This window comes from Phocoena sinus, chromosome 10, assembly GCF_008692025.1.
Source record: "Phocoena sinus isolate mPhoSin1 chromosome 10, mPhoSin1.pri, whole genome shotgun sequence".
Taxonomy (NCBI): Eukaryota; Metazoa; Chordata; class Mammalia; order Artiodactyla; family Phocoenidae; genus Phocoena; species Phocoena sinus.
Genome location: NC_045772.1, coordinates 12,216,957 through 12,236,092, shown reverse-complemented (window position 1 = coordinate 12,236,092; position 19,136 = coordinate 12,216,957). Strand labels below are relative to the sequence as shown.

Below are 19,136 nucleotides of genomic sequence, written 5' to 3'. Positions count from 1 at the left end.
AATGTTCTCTTGTTTATTTAATAACGTATTGTTTAGCTTCCATATGTTTGTGTTTTTTGCGTTTTTTCCCCTGTAATTCATTTCTAATCTCATAGCGTTGTGGTAGAAAAGACGCTTGATATGATTTCAATTTTCTTAAATTTACTGAGGCTTGATTTGTGACCCAAGGTGTGATCTATCCTGGAGAATGTTCCGTGTGCACTTGAGAAGAAAGTGTAATCTGCTGTTTTGGGATGGAATGTCCTATGGAATAAATATCAATTAAATCTATCTGGTCTATTGTGTCATTTAAAGCTTGTGTTTCCTTATTTATTTTCATTTTGGATGATCTGTCCATTGGTGTAAGTGAGGTGTTAAAGTCCCCCACTATTATTGTGTTACTGTTGATTTCCTCTTTATAGCTGTTAGCAATTGCCTTATGTATTGAAGTGCTCCTATGTTGGGTGCATATATATTTATAATTGTTACATCTTCTTCTTGGATTGATCCCTTGATCATTATGTAGTTCCTTCCTTGTCTCTTGTAACATTCTTTATTTTAAAGTCTATTTTATCCAATATGAGTATTTCTACTCCAGCTTTCTTTTGATTTCCATTTGCATGGAATATCTTTTTCCATCCCCTCACTTTCAGTGTGTATGTGTCCCTAGGTCTGAAGTGGGTCTCTTGTAGACAGCATATATATGGGTCTTGTTTTTGTATCCATTCAGCAAGCCTCTGTCTTTTGGTTGGAGCATTTAATCCATTTAAGGTAATTATCAATATATATGTTCCCATGACCATTTTCTTAATTGTTTTGGGTTTGTTTTTGTAGGTCCTTTTCTTCTCTTGTGTTTCCCACTTAGAGAACTTCCTTTAGCATTTGCTGTAGAGCTGGTTTGGTGGTGCTGAATTCTCTTAGCTTTTGCTTGTCTGTAAAGCTTTTGATTTCTCCATCAAATCTGAATGAGGTCCTTGCTGGGTAGAGTAATCTTGGTTGTAGGTTCTTCCCTTTCATCACTTTAAGTATATCATGCCACTCCCTTCTGGCTTGTGGAGTTTCTGATGAGAAATCAGCTGTTAACCTTATGGGAGTTCCCTTGTATGTTATTTGTCATTTTTCCCTTGCTGCTTTCAATAATTTTTCTTTGTCTTTAATTTTTGCCAATTTGATTACTATGTGTCTCGGCGTGTTTCTCCTTGGGTTTATCCTGTATGGGACTTGCTGCGCCTCCTGCACTTGGGTGGCTATTTCCTTTCCCATGTTAGGGAAGTTTTCGACTATAATCTCTTCAAATATTTTCTCGGGTCCTTTCTCTCACTCTCTCCTCCTTCTGGGACCCCTATAATGTGAATGTTGTTGCGTTTAATATCGTCCCAGAGGTCTCTTAGGCTGTCTTCATTTCTTTTCATTCTTTTTTCTTTATTCTGTTCTGCAGCAGTGAATTCCACCATTCTGTCTGCCAGGTCACTTATCCGTTCTTCTGCCTCAGTTATTCTGCTGTTGATTCCTTCTAGTGTAGTTTTCATTTCAGTTATTGTATTGTTCATCTCTGTTTGTTTGTTCTTTAATTCTTCTAGGTCTTTATTAAACATTTCTTGCATCTTCTCGATCTTTGCCTCCATTCTTTTTCCGAGGTCCTGGATCATCTTCACTATCATTATTCTGAATTCTTTTTCTGGAAGGTTGCCTATCTCCACTTCATTTAGTTGTTTTTCTGGAGTTTTATCTTGTTCCTTGATCTGGTACACAGCCCTCTGTCTTTTCATCTTATCTATCTTTCTGTGAATGTGGTTTTTGTTCCACAGGCTGCAGGATTGTAGTTCTTGCTTCTGCTCTCTGCCCTCTGGTGGATGAGGCTATCTAAGAGGCTTGTGCAAGTTTCCTGATGGGAGGGACTGGTGGTGGGTAGAGCTGACTGTTGCTCTGGTGGGCAGAGCTCAGCAAAACTTTAATCTGCTTGACTGCTGATGGGTGGGGCTGGGTTCCTTTCCTGTCGGTTGTTGGCCCGAGGCAACCCAACACTGGAGCCTGCCTGGGCTCTCTGGTGGGGCTAATGGCGGACTCTGGGAGGGCTCAAGGCAAGGAGTACTTCCCAGAACTTCTGCTGCCAGTGTCCTTGTCCCCACAGTGAGCCACAGCCACCCCCCGCCTCTGCAGGACACCCTCCAACACTAGCAGGTAGGTCTGGTTCAGTCTCCTATGGGGTCACTGCTCCTTCCCCCTGGGTCCCAATGCTCACACACCTCTTTGTGTGTACCCTCCAAGAGTGGAGTCTCTGTTTCCCCCAGTCCTGTCGAAATCCTGCAATCAAATCCCACTAGCCTTCAAAGTCTGATTCTCTAGGAATTCCTCCTCCCGTTGCCGGACCCCTAGGTTGGGAAGCCTGACGTGGGGCTCAGAACCTTCACTCCAGTGGGTGGACTTCTGTGGTGTAAGTGTTCTCCAGTCTGTGAGTCACCCACCCAGCAGTTATGGGATTTGATTTTACTGTGATTGCGCCCCTCCTACCATCTCATTGTGGTTTCTCCTTTATCTTTGGATGTGGGTTATCTCTTTGGTGAGTTCCAGTGTCTTCCTGTCGATGATTGTCCAGCAGCTAGTTGTGATTCTGGTGTCCTCACAAGAGGGAGTGAGAGCACGTCCTTCTACTCCGCCATCTTGGTTCAGGGCCTCTTCCGTTCTTTTTTATGGCTGAGTAATATTCCATTGTATATATGTACCACATCTTCTTTATCCATTCATCTGTTGATGGACATTTAGGTTGTTTCCATGTCTTGGCTATTGTAAATAGTGCTGCAGTGAACATAGGGGTGCATGTATCTTTTTAAATTAGAGTTTTTTTCAGATATATGCCCAGGAGTGGGATTGCTGGATCATATGGTAACTCTATTTTTAGTTTTATAAGTACCCTTCATACTGTTCTCCATAGTGGCTGCATCAATTTACATTCCTACCAACAGTGTAGGAGGATCCCCTTTTTTCCACACCCTCTCTAGCATTTATTATTTGTAAACTTTTTAATGATGGCCATTCTGGTGGATGTGAAGTGATACCTCATTGTAGTTTTGATTTGCATTTCTCTAATAATTAGGGATGTTGAACATCTTTTCATGTTCTTATTGGCCATCTGTATGTCTTCTTTGGAGAAATTAGATGATTACATTTAATGAGGGAGAAACAGTCAACTTAGAAACACCTCCATCAACATCAGGCATTGTGGTTTCTCATGACACTCATGTTCCCAAGCTCTTACTCAGTGCCAGGCACTCTGTGCTAAGAGCTTCACTCCCAGGAAAGCCCCATAGGAACTGTTTACTATCCCCTTTTACAGATGGGGAAAATGGGGCCAAAGAGGGAAGCAAACGAGCATCAGAGTTGAGCCGCCACATAGCCCATCTCATGGCACACATGCGCTGTTCCCTCTGCCTAGAACGCCCTTCCCCACCCTTCCTGTATTTGTTGTATAAATAGGAGGATAGATGGACCATGAATGATAATAACAACTCCCTGTCCCCAAGCCCTTTCTCTGTGCCAGGCACTGTGCTAGGTGCTTTACATGTATTGATGGTCACAAGAACCTTATGGATGAAGAACCAGGTACAGAGAGGTTAAGTAACTCACCCAACATCACACCAGCAGAGCTCCGACTTGCTCCCTGGCAGCTGGGGCCACAGGATTCCCTGCTACCCCACACTGCCTGGGTGACCCCTGACCCATCCTACTCCCTCCCCCCTGCCCCTTGCCAACTCACTGGGGCCCAGGAAGGGGTCCTTCATGCAGGCCATGTGCAGACCGTGTGACCCTGGAGCTGAGTGGACACGGACAGCAGAGCTGGAAATGGCAGAGCTCGTGGCCCAGAGCTGGCTCCTCCTCTTGCACAGCAGGTGGGAGTGCTGCCCTGTCCCCTACCTATGGGTGCCAGCTGGATGGGACAGGAGGGGAGGGCAGTTTCTGTTGAGTCATTCCCAGTGGAACCGAGTCACGGTGTGGGTGGTGTCGGGGTCAGAGAGCTCAGGTTCTGGTAAACTTGTTATCGTGCTCCTTAGCAAATCTGCTAAGGTTACACCTCCCGGGGTGCTGGCGGGGCACATGGGGGACCTTGGAGGCTCCACTGTATGGATCCTAAACAATATGGTGGGGCAGAGCTAAAGTTAACAATGGGAAACCACCAGCTCCTCTTGCCCTCTAAGGAAAGGGGGCTAACAGGGTCTGTGGGCTTCTGGGGAGCACAGAGCGCTCATGCCCACATTTCATAAGAAGGGAACCGGGCTGCACAGAGCTGGACCCTTGTGAGAGGGGTGAGGTACAAGGGGCCTGGGGGCAGGCAGCCTGGGTCCAGATCAAGTTCTACCCTTTACACTCACTATGTGATCGCAGGCAAGTCGCTTAACCTCTCTGTGCCTCCAAAAAACCCATCTGAAGAAACTGAGATAATGACAGCACCTGCTCCCCAGGAATGAATGGACCTGGCACGGGGCACCAGGACCTTCAGCTTACCCCTTATAGTCTCATCAATGACCTTACCAGGTAGGCGTTGTGACAGCCATTTACAGATGAAGGAACCGAGGTTAAGACTCTCTCAGGGGCCACGCAGATCTAGTGAGAGGTAGAAACAGTCAGGGTTCAAACCTGAACAATGTCCTTGTCTCGGCGTCAGCTTGCTCCTATTTATTTCTGAGCCCTCTGAGCCTGCCACTATGTGTGGCACCTGTTAGATGCAGTCGTTGTTGTCAAGCAAATAGATAGAATGGGTTGGGGAGGGGTAGTGAGCTCCCCGTCACTCCAGAGGTATGCAAGCACAGCCTGGGCATGGTAGGGGTCCTCAAGCGTTGGATTTGGGGTTGAACTCAGTGCTATTCAAGGCCCTTCCCTGCCTCCCTAGATCATAGGGCTCACCACTCTCTTCCCCCGGGACACAGGGATTATTTGGCTTGTTTTACAGTGGGGAAAACTGAGGCCCAGAGCCAGGATTTGCCCAAGGTCACTCATCCAGCTCCAGGTGAATCTGGGCTGGGGCCTCAGTCAAGGTAGATGGTCAGCTGAACCCACCTCACACCACCCCAGGCACAGGGAGTCAGAAAGGTGGGCTCCTGCCTCTGAGGGACTAGAGAAAGGGGACTGGGTGAAAAGGAGGACGCAGGCCCTCGGACAAGGCAGGGCAAATCCTGGAGCCAAAGGCTCAGGGGTGTGCGGGGCCAGGGAGCAGGCGAAGGCCACCGGAAATGGCAACCTCAGACTCCTTTTGGTCCCTCGTTGGACAAAATGAACAAATGAGAACCCAGAGAGAGATTCTTTTGTCCCGGGACTGTGATATCATGCAGTGCACAGGACTGCTGAGAAAGGAAGAGGAGGGGGAGTTGGGGCGTGGGCCTGGCAAAGCCTGATGCTCCAGCAAAGGTGGAGGACGATTCACACCAGGTGGGAGTTTTCTGGCCCTACTCAGCCCCCTTCCGGCTCCTGCCTCACACCAAAGTCAGAAATAGCTGTTATTTTCTAAGCATTGGGGCTGCACAAAGCCCTGTTCACTCATTATGCTCTGCATTTATCCTAACACAGCCCTGTGAGGTAAGCGCTGGGAATACCATCACCTTCATTGCTTCAGAAGAGGAGACTGTAGCCAGAGAGGTTAAGAAATGCCCGAGGCCACACAGCCGGTGAGAGGCAGAACTGCTGGCTGCTGGGTCCCAGGTCTTTGCCCCACGTCACCCAGGCTCTGATGGCCTCCTCCTGGGGATAGAGGATGCCCTCCCTTCTCTCCAAGGTCATCTCATCTGAACTTCAGGGTGAGAGTATCTCAACCTCAGCAATCACCTTCTGGAAAATGACTCGTGCTCTGGCCAAGAAGCTGCAGTCCTCGCCCAGGTCGCGGGGCAGGTAGCAAAGCGGCCACCAGGGTCAGCTGTAAGCCTTGGCCACCCACGTTGATCACCCACCCAACGGGAATCTCCTTTTTTTTTTTTTTTAAACCAGCTTTTGGGAGCTAGAGCTCACATTCCATGTACTTCACACCATCAAAGTGCACAGCGGAACGGTTTTAGTGTATCACAGAGAAACCATCACCACAATCGCTTTCAGAACATTTTCATCACCCCCAAATGAAATCCTGTATCTCGGGGCAGTCACTTCGCATTCCCCGCCCTCACTGCCCATCCCAGGCAACCACTAATCTACTGTCTCTATGGATTTGCCTCTTCTGGACATTTCTAGAGATGGAGTCACAAGAATTGTGTCTTTCGCAGGCACCTCTTTTTGAAGCCTCATAATCACCTCTTGCAGGAAGACTGTGTTCTCTCCATTTTATAGGTGAGGGAATCGTGGCTCAGAGCGATCAAGGAACTTGCCCAAGGTCACCCAGCTCGGGAATGGTGGGCGGATTTGGACCATGTCTGTCTGGCTCCAGAGACCCCAGGCCACCCTCTTAGGCCTCAAGCCCAGAGTTGCCTGACAGCTTCAGGGGCCTGAGGTTAGGGGTTTGGGGGCAGGAGGAAGGCGGAAAGGCTAGGGGTGTTTGTGGGTGTGGAAGCCAGGGCTGGAGGGGCAGAGAGCCTAGGGGAGGCACTGGGTCCCACCACCACACAGCAGGACGCCAGGGAGGAAAGGAAATTGCAGGATAGGCCGTGGAGGCAGGAAGGGAGTAGGGTGGCCGAATTCCCCCTGGGGTGGCAGTCTGCCAGCCTTCCCCCCAGCCCCGCTCTTCCCGATGATTGGTCCAGCCACATCCCCCCCCCCAACCCGTGACTCCTCCTCCCGCTCTGGAAATAGCTCTCTGCCCCCTTGCTCCCAGACCCGGCCCAGTAGGATGACTCAGCATGAGCTCCAGAGCTGGCTGTCATTCTGCCCCCTCCTCCGCCCCCCAACCCGTCCCTCTCTGGCTGGAGCTCCCAGGAAGTAACTACCACCAGACCCACGGCGGCTGTGCCAGGATGGCCTCGGCCCGCACGCCCTCTGGGCCAGGCTCTTCTTCCCTCACGCCCTTCTAGTTAGGGGGGCTCTGCTCACCTTTTACTGGAAACCCCCCTTGGGGTGCATGTAAGAACTTCAGATCCTCTTGCAACGCTCTCTGTGTTTTTTAAGTTATTTCTGTATCTTGACCCCCCAAAAAACAAATTTTAGAATATGCTCTTTCAGGCTGCTCTCAGCTTTGGACCCCCAATCTGACCCATCCTACCAGCCCCCTTGGGAATCACCAACTTAGTAAGTTTACCCGTTCATGGATGGGGAAACTAAGGTTCAGAGAAGGAAAGGGGCTTCCCCAAGGTCACTTGGCTGGGAAGGGGCAGGCTTGGAGCATGAATGTGTATCCCAGTCCCCTGGAAATGGCATTCTGAGGGTTTGCTTGTGGGCCCAGCCTGCCAGTGTGAGGAGGGGGACTCTTGATCCTTGGTGGCTTAAGAGTTAAATGATAGGGCTTCCCTGGTGGCACAGTGGTTGAGAGTCCGCCTGCTGATGCAGGGGACGCGGGTTCGTTCCCCGGTCTGGGAAGATCCCACATGCCGCGGAGCGGCTGGGCCCGTGAGCCATGGCCGCTGAGCCTGCGCGTCCGGAGCCTGTGCTCCGCAACGGGAGAGGCCACAACAGTGAGATGCCCGCGTACCACAAAAAAAAAAAAAAAAAAAAAAAAAAAGAGTTAAATGATAGCAGCAGCTGTTTATTACCCCAGAGTACCAAACTGTTTTTCAGTTTCACCCACTGGTTCATTTAGAGCCAGACAGCCTGGGTTGGAATACCAGCTGCAGCAAACAGTGCTCTGTGACTTTGAGCAAATCATTTAACGTCTCTGAGCCTCCCTCTCTCATCTATAAAATGGACATGATAATAATGGCCCCTGCCTCATAGGGCCGTAGCGAAGGTTAAATGAGTGAATACGCCCACAGCGCTTAGCAAGTGCCCAGCTCACGCTGAGTGCTTGATAAATGCAAGCTGTTTTGTTGCTATTCCTGGCGGACGCATTATGTGGGCCGGACCCAGTGCCCCTCCCCTCCCCCCAGCCTCAAGGAACTCACTGGGAAGCGTAAGAAACTGTCTAGAAAATAGGGCTGCTACGGTCCAGAGAGGTAGGAGCTGGGGTGAAGATTGGGGCTGGGGTTGCACGACCCAAAAAGGGGGCCTGGCCCAGCCTGGGGGTCCCTAGGGAGCTCCACGATGCTGTGGAAGGTGACAGCTGGGAGTCGGAGGTCGGAGTTCCAGCTCCAGCTCTGCTGCCCACCTGCTCTGTGACCTTGGGCAGGTCACTTGCTGACTCTGGGCTGCAGGCTCTTGCCCTGCATGGCGGAGGTGCCAGGTCTCCGGGGATCTGGGCAGCCAGACGTCTGGGAGAACAGCCATGGCTCTCTGGGCTATTTTTACTTGGACTGAGGGCAGTCACACACTCTTCTTGGAATCAGAACCTGAGAGATGCCAGACGGAGCCCCAAGGTCATGAAGCACGACCCCTCCTGTGTCTGAGGCTGGGCCAGCTCACTCAGCAGCCTCTTTGGGCCCAGTCTGGTCCCATCTATAAAACCCAAGGTGGGGCATCCCCCTCTCTCTGGTCCCCCAGAACACTGCACCCCAGTTATTACAACCTGACCTCATGCACCGCCATGCTTGGACACATTGTTATTTTTATTTTAAGCCGTTTAGAAAGCCACAGAAAAGTTATGAGATTGGAGATGGGTAGAAAAGCTGGGAGTGGAGATGAGTGACAGAGATGCAGAGACACAGAGATGGGGAGAGAGAACAGAGAGATGGAGATAGAAACGGACAGGCAGAGACAAAGACAGAAATGGAAAGAGAGGTATAAGTCAAACACAAGGAGACAAAAGTAGAAAAGTATTTAAAGAAAGAGAGGAAAGACCCGGGGATGGGGCAGGGCGGGGCGGGGGCTGGGCGCGAGGAGGGGGAAAGCAGTGGGGAAACAGCGCGGGAGGGAGGAGATACAGAGAGGAGGAGGGGCCAGGTACAGGGTCGGCCAAGCTTTCTCTTCTCTGGGCCTCAGTGGTCTCACCTGTAAAACCACATCTGAGCTAAGTGACCCCCAAGGGCTCCCTGAACTCTGCTGTTCAGACCCTGTGGTGTGAGGCATCTTGAGAATGGGTTGGAGTGATGGGTCCCACCAACCTCCTAACTCTTCAGAGTTGGGTCATGCTTTGATATTCACTCCCCACTGTCAGCTCTATATAACTAACCCCATCTGGCATGTGGGAAGCTGAGGATCAGAGAGGGGCAAACATTTTTCTAAGGCCACACAGCCGACTGTGATGGGAAGGGACCTGGGCTGCTGAATGTGGTGGGGAGGGCTTTCCACCCGCCTTCCGACTCCTTGTGTCTGTGGACCCATATCCCAGTATCCCCGGTGGCTGTCACATCGCCTCCCCTGCTTCATCCCCTCCCTGGCCCTCGGTGCTCAGTGGACCAGGGCAGAGGTGACCCAGCCACATACACACTTTTTCCATGCTGCCTGTGGACACTCTCTGAACAAAGGGCAAGAAGGGATCATGTGTTCCTCACCCAGGCTCCCTTCTCCCCATTCCTCAGTGAGCTACTGCATGCAGCCTGGGACTCCTTCACTAAGGAAAGAGATAAAATTCAGGGAGAAGAAGTAAAGCAGAGCCTGGGTTCCTGCCGTTGGAGCGTGGAACAGTGCGCCCTCGCTGAGTGTGCCGACATCCCAGCCCTCACGGCCAGCACTGTGGGTTCCCTACCCAACAGCCCTCTCCTCAACTCCATCCCACCAGCTGCCTCCCTTTCCTTAAGAGTCTCACATTGGTTTGGGGGTTCCACACCCCCCCGCAATGATGCTCAGGGAAGATGACTCCAGACGGCCCCAGAGGCGAGTTACAGTTGCTCTCAGCCCGTCATGGTGGTCTTGCCTGTGACTGGCTTAAGCATGGACATGTGGTTGTTTCCTGGGAAAGGGAGGCTGAGAGGGAATTGGTCAGAGTGGAGGGAGAGGGGCTTCTAGGAAGTTCTTCTTTGTTTTCAAAAGGGGACATGAAGCAGAGACTTGCCTTTTCCTGCCTTTGGATGTTGAATGAGGGTGTGATGCCTGGAGCTGTGGCAGCCATCTTGTGACCTTGAAAGGAAGGTGAATTGTAGAGAAGAAGACCTCACGCTGCATAAGTGACCCCGAGCTGGAGCCCCCTTGCTGAGCCCTGTCAAGCCCAAGGGCCATGAGAGACAATAATGAAATACTGAACGGTTGTATTTTAAACCATTATATTTTAGGGTGGTTTATTATACAGCAACAGAAGTCAGAACAGTAAGTGTTTCATAGATATTTGGTGAATTAATGTATTGCATACATGATTAGGTGGATTTTTTTTTTTCTAAGAGAAGCTGCCACGTAAAAGAATCCAAGAGTTGCCATTGAGTAGCAGTGACCTCAGGCGCCCTGGAGTAGGTCACCTTTCCTCCAGAGAGTTCCTCAATGGCTTTTCGTAGACACTGCCACGTAAGGTGAGAGGTGAGATACAAGTGACCCAGATCTGGCCAACCCGTAGCCTTTGGAACATCACCCACAACTTAGGAACCTTGCCAGCCCAGCCTGCAGACACTTAGTGGGGATTTGGTCACTTGTCTTCAACTGGCAGATCATTGAGTCTCACCTGCAGAATATCACAGAATGTCATCGGCTCTGCCTCAAGGTGCCCACAGCATGGAGGGCAGGCGGGACTCCAGGACGCAGGTCACTGGAAGAGGGAGTGTTGGCCTGTCCAGAAGGTGTATCAAGATCACAACCATGTGGCTAGTGACAGGGGCAGCACCAGAGGCTGCCACAGTGGGACAGATCAGAGCCTCTGGGCCTCTTCCCACCACATTTGCAAGGACTGGCTCCCCTTGGAGGGACCCCTACCCTCTCTGTCCAATAGGGGAGAGACAAAAAGCCAAAGGAAACAAAACAAGGGAAAAAAACCAAAGTCATAAATTGTGGTAAAGATGTCCACTTCTGGAATTATGGAAGACTAGATAGTGTGAAATGCAATCCTAATACCTCAATGATTCTGGATAAAAAAAAAACTTGAAAAACTGGAAGAAATGTAGAACTGTGCAAGCAAGAAAATAAGGAAAATTCTGAATGATAAATAGCCACGAGGCGGAAAATAGGAAAGAGTCACAGAGGACAGTTTGAGCCCATGTAAAAACCATCTCATGGGGATTCCAGAAGGACATAATAGATATGCAAGAAAGGCGACACTTGAAGAGATATTTTATATATAAAAATCCTATTGGGTGGCACAGTGGTTGGGAGTCTGCCTGCCAATGCAGGAGACACGGGTTCGAGCCCTGGTCTGGAAAGATCCCACATGCCACGGAGCAACTAAGCCCATGCGCCACAACTACTGAGCCTGTGCTCTAGACTCTTGGTCAATTCAGGGAGAAGAAAGGAGGCCCTGAATGAGAAGTTGGACTTCCTGCTAATTTGAAAGTGGAGGCTCAAGCTGGTTTTACTTTGAAAAATGTGGGAGTTGGGGTTCTATTTACCCCTAAGGGGATGAGGCATGTCATGCTGCTTAAATAAATCTGGAGATCCCCCGAGGCAGGGAACGGTTAAGAGTGAACACTCTGTTATACCTACAGTAGAAATTAACACAACATTGTAAATCAACTATACGTCAATAAAATAAAATTTTAAAAAGCCATCAAAAATCAACATTATGGTGGGAAAAAAAAAAAAGAGTGAATACCCTGGGTGCAATCCCAACTCTACTACATCTCAGTCGGTGATCCTAGGCAAGTTGTCTCAGTTTCCCCATCTGTCAAATAGGGATGGTGGTTGTACTAGTAAGGGTCCGCCAGAGAAACAGAACCAACAGGAAGTATAGAGAGAGAGATTTATTTTAAGGAATTGGCTCACACGATTCTGGGGGCTGGCTAATCTAAGATCTATAGGGCAGGCCGGGAACTTAGACAACCCCTTCCCCATCGCCTGCACACTCCACCATCTAGCACTTAAACCTCTTCTTGACACCCAGGCATCTTAGCCTGGCACAGATGAGCCCCCACCCCCAGAATTATCTAAAACCACCACTCATTTCTCCTTCACACGATGGGCTCCAGCTCCATCGGAAATGGGATGGAGCTGGGACCTGGGACCTGGTCCATCCCAGCTCTACACCATTACACCTGTTCTTCCCTCTTGCCTGATTCCCTACCATAAGGATGATAAACTTCTGCCCATCCTTCAAGACCCAACATGCCTGATCCCCTCTAGGCAATATTGATTTTGTCTCTCCTCTCTGCTTCTCACTGTACCCTGTAGACACCTCCGTGCCCCTTTCTCTCTTTCCCTCCTCCCCGCCTCCACTCCCACCAGATTGCAAATGAAACTGGAGAGTTTGTCTTATTCCTTTTTACTTTTTTTTTTTTGCGGTACGCGGGCCTCTCACTGCTGTGGCCTCTCCCGTTGCGGAGCACAGGCTCCGGACGCGCAGGCTCAGCGGCCATGGCTCACGGGCCCAGCCGCTCCGCGGCATGGGGGATCTTCCAGGACCGGGGCACGAACCCGCGTCCCCTGCATCGGCAGGCGGACTCTCAACCGCTGCGCCACCAGGGAAGCCCCCTTTTTACTTTTACTTCCTTATTACTTTTTGTTGTTGAACGGTCTGATTTTATTTTTATTTATTTGGCCTCACCTGGAGGCTTGTGGGATCTTAGCTCACCAACCCGGGATTGAACCCAAGCCCTCAGCAGTGAGAGCACAGAGTCCTAACAACTGGACCACCTGGGAATTCCCTGAACGGGCTAATGTAAACATGACATTGCTCCGAGACTGAGCCACATGAGTCTCCAAGTTTATTAGGGTTGCACCCAGTTAGTGGTACATTCATTTGTGCTCAGATATAGGTTTCTCTTTGGTGGTGTGACCTTTACCTGTGTAAATGCGCGGTCATGTTGATGAGCGTCTAGTTTAGAACCGATCCATGCACTTTCTGAAGTTTAACTATTATCTAACTGTGACGTGACTTTGATGAATATTCTCCCCTCCACTTACTGCCCGAGCCTCCTATGCTCCTGTTCTGAATACCCGAACAGCTGGCCCCATAGCAGAGGCCCAGTGATTATCAGAGGACAGAGGACCAGTGATTATCAATACCACCAGGTGATACCCCCTCTTTATAACAAACATTTGCCAACATCCCCTTTGCTACCCTAAAATGAAGCTCATCCATAATACAACTTACTATTGATACATCCATAATTTAAAAAATTCAATATCATATCCTAACTATAATATGTATAAAGATAAAAAGAAAGTTTTTTATGATAAAATAAAATGTTTTCAATATTTAAATGCTTGGGCATAATGGCACCAGAGGACACATGGAGAAGTTTGATGTTTGCACCTATTCATAGAACTGCCACCTTTGCAATACTTACCAGCGCAGGTATGTTGGGTGGCTGACTGCATAGTCAGGACAGGCTGGGCTATGCTGCAATGGCAGACACTTCAGGCATCTCCCAAATCCTCAAGGTGACTTCTCACTCACACTTCACGTTCAGTATGGTTGGCAGGGCCTCTGCTCTTCCCTGATACCCAGCTGGACCACAGAGACTCCGTCCAGACCTGTACGTTCAGGGCCGCTGTGACTGCGAGAGATGTGGAGAACACTCATTGGCTCTTAAAACCTCCACCGGAAATGACGCATATCCCCTCACATTTCATTGGCTACACAAGACTTATGTGTACCTAATTTGAAACATCCTACCTTCTTCCTGAAAGGAGGGGCACTCAGAGTACTTACATCCATAGTGATGGTCACAGCCACAGAATCCCATGGTGGCACTGCTGTGAGGGGTGCCATTTACTGAAATGGTGAACAAGACTTGGAAAGTTCCCAATTAAAAAAAACTTTTTTTTCAATTTACAGCATAGTTGTACTCTTGGAATATTTAATGTATTTTTAAACAGTTCAAAGATAATGTATGTATAAGTAAAATTTATAAGTTCTAGAGTTCGGGTCAAGAACGTGGAATAAATCTTCCTTGTGCGTTTTTTCCTGCACATTCTAGGACACCCAGCATCCCTCCTTCCCTCCCCCCACTAAATGTCAGTATCCTCTTTATTGCCAAAAACACTCCCACAGGGCTTCCCTGGTGGCGCAGCGGTTTAGAGTCCGCCTGCCGATGCAGGGGACACGGGTTCGTGCCGCGGTCCGGGAGGATCCCACATGCCACGGAGCGGCTGGGCCCGTGAGCCATGGCCGCTGAGCCTGCGCGTCCGGAGCCTGTGCTCCGCAACGGGAGAGACCACAACAGTGAGAGGCCCGCGTACTACAAAGAAAAAAAAAAAAACACTCCCACAAATACCCAAAATGCCCCTATAGGGGACAATATGTTCCCCACTGAGAGCCACTGATTTAGGTTACTGGTTGGGACAAACCTTTTCCAGCAGAATAGCCTTATTTGGCTTATTTCTAATGAAATATCGTCAGAATCTAAATATACACCTTGGCTGAAAGTACCACCGCTCTAGCTGAGGCAGGGATGCCCATTCGGCCCCACACCTGCCATAAACACCCCCTCCCACATCTGTCAGAAGACCCTGAGTCCCCAGTGCTCAAAACCTGGGGCTTCAAAGAGCCCGGTTTCATAATTCACTAGGCCCACGAACTCACCTCTTCCCTGTGGTGAGTGGGGGCCATCCTGCCCTTTGAGTGTATCGGATAATTCACGGGAAAACTTTGGATGAGGTGGTTGAAGTCTACATTCACCACGATGGAGGGAAAGGTCACCAGCCAGAATGTGAAGCATTCTGTACCTCTGACAAGATATTCATCTTCCTTGAGAAAACAATATCTTTTGATCAGTGGAAGTATTTCCAGCAAAGATCCTGTTCTAAATGTGATGACAGAGGTTCAGTATTTTGTTTCTATTTCTGTGGAAAATGCCAGCGCAGAAAGAGTTTTTATATCCGTGGGGAATGTATATATACATATATATATACATATATATACATGTACATATATATATATACCTATGTGGTTGGACCAAAGCAACAGAATTGATGCAGGTCAACAGAGGTGAAGTTTTTGTGGCTCTGTTTCTAAAAGTTGTACCTTTCACTTGCTAGGGGACGAAAAATGAAGTGTGTTTGGGGGTGGGGAGAGAGAAAGAGGGAGTGCACACAAAGAAAAATAAAATGTAAGACATAATTTAAATTATGGATGAAATGACAAATGTTTGTGTGATGTCTGGTAAGCTTTATGAAGCCTGGCCTCTCACTTTTTTTTTTTATTTTTTGTCTTGTTTATGGCTTCCTTTGCTGTGCAAAAGCTTTTAAGTTTAAGTGGGACCCATTTGTTTATTTTTGTTTTAATTTTCATTACTCTAGGAGGTGGGTCAAAAAAGATGTCGCGAGAGAGAAACGACTTAAATATTCATCAGTAAGGGAATGACTAAATCACAGTGTTACCTCCATACAAAAGAAAAAGAAATAGTTATTAAAAAAGAATGTGTTGGGAGAAGGGGGCGTGATAAATTAGGAATTTGGGATTAACATATACACACTACTATAAATAAAACAGATAAACAAGGACCTACTGTATAGCACAGGGAACTACACTCAGTATCTTGTAATAACCTATAATGGAAAAGAATCTGAAAAAGAATATATATGTATACACACACACAATATATAGATAGATGACAGATATAACTGAATCACTTTGCTGTACATCTGAAACTAACACACCATTGTAAATCAACTATATTTCGATAAAAATTTTAAAAAACGATGTTGCTGTCTCATTTTTTTTAACATCTTTATTGGACTATAATTGCATTACAATGGTGTGTCAGTTTCTGCTTTATAACAAAGTGAATCAGCTATACAGATACATATATTGTCACCTGATACCTCCAGCTCTGTTCAGTTAAAGTGTGCTAAGTTGAGCTCGGATGAGTCATCATGTACACAGATCTTCACAGTTTATCACTTAGAATTTCCCAGCTCTTACCCAAGCACTGATTTCTTTTATGTCCTCTCCAACTTCTCAGCCTGGCTCCACCCCAAAAGCCACAGTCCCAGGCAGAGACATTAGAGCTGGCTTTTAGGGTCTAAAGAGGTCACCTTGGCTGTCCTGGGGGTGTGAGTCCCGTGGATCTCAGAGCAGCAGGTAAAAGGGACTAAAGGTCGAGATCAGACCTCACAATGGAGGAGTTAGACAGATGTTCACACCCTCAGACTCACACATACAGCTGCACACACTCTCGGCATCCCCACAGAGACGACACACACACACAGATACATAGACCTCAACCTCAGGAACCAGATATTCAGAACCAGGCTCCACTGATGCCTCCTGATCCTAATGAGCCCGCAAGCCACAACTACTGAACCCATGTGCCACAACTACTGAAACCTGCACGCCTAGAGCCCGTGCTCCACAACAAGAGAAGCCACTGCAATGAGAAGCCCGAGCACCACAACGAAGAGTAACCCCTGCTCGCCGCAACTAGAGAAAACCCGTGTGCAGCAACGAAGACCCAACGCAGCCAAAATATAAATAATAAATAAATAAATTAATTATTTTTTAAAAAAAGAATGCACTTAAAAAAAAATCTTATTGGCTGTGTTTCTCTGGAGAATTCTGACTAATAAGCCATCTCAGAGACTAGTCCCTGTGACCGGACCACACCCCCATCTCCTCAGATTCCTCAGTGTTCAGCCTTCTCATCTCCGTACTCCCGGAGCCCTAAGCCCATGAGCTCCCCAAAGATGGAGGCAGGCCTGTGGGCTTCACCAGGGCACCCCAGAGTGAGCCCAGGGCCTGGTATGTTGCAGCCCTCAGTAGGTATTTGTCTAATGAATACATTTCCCTGCTACCTTCAAGACCTAGCACAGATTCTTTTTTTTTTTGGCCATGCTGTGGGGCATGTGGGATCCCAGTTCCCCCGTCCAGGGACCAAACCTGCGTCCCCTGTGGTGGAAGCGCGGATTCCAGATTCTTTCCTTCTCACTCTCACGCCACAGAAGCTCCACAAAGGAGGAGATCATGTTTACCTCATTTGAAGATGGGACCCCTAGTCCCAGCCTGGGACCTGGCACATAATATTTGCTCAAGAAATATTTGTTAGATCAATGCAGAATATATGCCATTGCAGGATCACATTTAAAAAATATTAGCCTATATATTCCTCTGGGATTTCCTTTCCTCCTTTGCTCTTTCCTTTTAAGACAGCAAGGTATTTCTGTGCCCAAGCCTCAAGAAAGGATGTAACAGCTGAAAGCAAGAAAAACGTATCCCTCGCCTGGATTTGCAGATTCAAAAGCTCAGACCTGAGAGGACCAGAAAGAACACACAGAAGGACAAAAGATTTGGAGGAAATCATGAGGCATCCCTGCTGCCCAGGCTGGAAAATCATTTTCTGAACCATCAGAAGGAAAGGAGTTGAAAAGGAAATAAGATTGCAGTTGGTGGCGGTTCCCAGAGAAAGTGGTTCTGTCTCTGCTGGGGGCCACTGCTAGCTCAGAGAGCGCCCTTGTGTGAATGAGGAAAAGGCACCCTTTCCAGGTGCACAGCTTGGCAACTGGATCACAGACTGGATCTAGCCTTATGAGCCCCTCCCGCACCCCAGCCAGGCACCCATGTGCAGTGCACACCCCATATAACCGTACAGGGCAGCCAGGCACAAGCTCTGCTAATCCCTGCCAGAAGCAGAGAAAAGCTCAAACAGGCCTGTGGGGTCTGAACAGAGGAAACCTGTGCTTCATGTCCCAGGCAGAGCCGAACGGGGCTGGGGCGGGTCCCTGGAAAGAAGTGGCGTCAGGCAGAAGGAGCTTTGGGCAGCCTCAGAATTTCCATAGGGGCCTGATGGGGGCAATAACTGAAGACCAGGTGGGGTGCAGCATCCCTGAGGATACTACTGGGGACAGATGACAGCAATGACCAGATTGCCACCTCCCTGCCTATACACACTACAACTTGGCACATGTAAGCTTCTTGGAATTAATTAGTCAAAACCCCAGGCACATTTGGATTGGGGGAGAAACCTCAAAGAGACTGAGATTAAGTAGCTGCCACCCAGCCACAATGAGGATTCCAAATAAAAATTCAGTTGAGTTGTAGAAAAAAAGAAGTTACCCTTTTTGCACGTCAAAGATATAAACAGATCTTTTTACCTGCTGTGCTCCACAAATATTTGTTGAACGAATACTTAATGTGTGTGACGAATGCCTGGTACTTCTCTGAGACCCTGAGTTTTATTCTGCCCTGACTTAATTATCAGAGCACATCATCTCCCTGACTAGATTATCATTTGCTTGAGGGCAGGGACCAGATTATTCCACTTTAGATCCTGCACGCGTATCCTATACAGAAGTGTTCCTTGCCTGGGCATTCAATGGAGTTACTATATAAATGCATGGAATTTTTCTCCAGACTCCAGATCCAAAAGCTCCCCTCCTCCTGTTTTCCCCTCCCCTCCTCTCTCCACTTCTCAGACAGCATAAGAATTCCCAAAGCCTGGAGCAGAGCGGGAGGAGGGGGACTTTAACTCTGTCCTCCAATGCTACAGCACCCTGATAAATGAGCCCGTTAGGATTTGAGACATGTCTGTTTCTGAAGATGGGTTCTGGCCTGTTCAGTGGCCATGAACCTTGGCGTAGTCTGAGGTTTGGGGCAGGGAAGTTGGGCTTATCACAGGGGTCTGGCCACTTGAGGGCAGGGGGCACTAGGTTGCCTGTCCTGGGAGCCCCTGGAGATGTATGGCGCCGAGGACTTGGGCATCTTGGGCGCTCTTCAAGTCCCTCTCGGCTTGGGTACCCACAATGACCCAGACCACCAGACCCCTGTGTGTAGCCTCTGCTCCTGTCGGCCTCCTGGCTGCCGTGGTCACATACCAAGGTTTTATTCTGGGTCCCTGGAGCGAAATTTACACATTCTGCCCATGCAGTTGGCCTTTGTAGACAGGGATTGTGTCTCTTGGCCTGTGTCGGTAAGTTATTCCCCATGCGTCTGTCCTTTCTCTGTGGCCAGAAGGTCAGCGCCTGCCAGCGGCTGGCCGCCTAGCTGTCTCCCCAGCTGGAGTCCCTGCCAGCTTCCAGGCCACACATTAAACCCAGCTCTGCCACTTACTAACTAGTATCCTTGAGTTTATTACCTAAATTGTGGTAACCACAGTGACCACCTTCCCCTGATTCTGCCTCCTCTGCTCTGCGCTCACGCAGCCCCG

General features: G+C 48.8%; 1 long non-coding RNA gene across 2 annotated transcripts; it reads left to right on the top strand.

The window, feature by feature from the left end:
- The first annotated feature begins 2,101 nt into the window (after window positions 1–2,101).
- Window positions 2,102–8,815, top strand: LOC116760896. Of its 2 annotated transcripts, XR_004351882.1 has the most exons (4): window positions 2,102–2,160; window positions 3,744–3,866; window positions 4,360–4,509; window positions 5,539–8,815. It is a non-coding gene; the product is annotated as an uncharacterized LOC116760896 (long non-coding RNA). The 2 variants fall into 2 exon arrangements; XR_004351881.1 differs by lacking the exon at window positions 2,102–2,160 and having other exon boundaries at window positions 3,036–3,866.
- The last annotated feature ends 10,321 nt before the right edge of the window (window positions 8,816–19,136 follow it).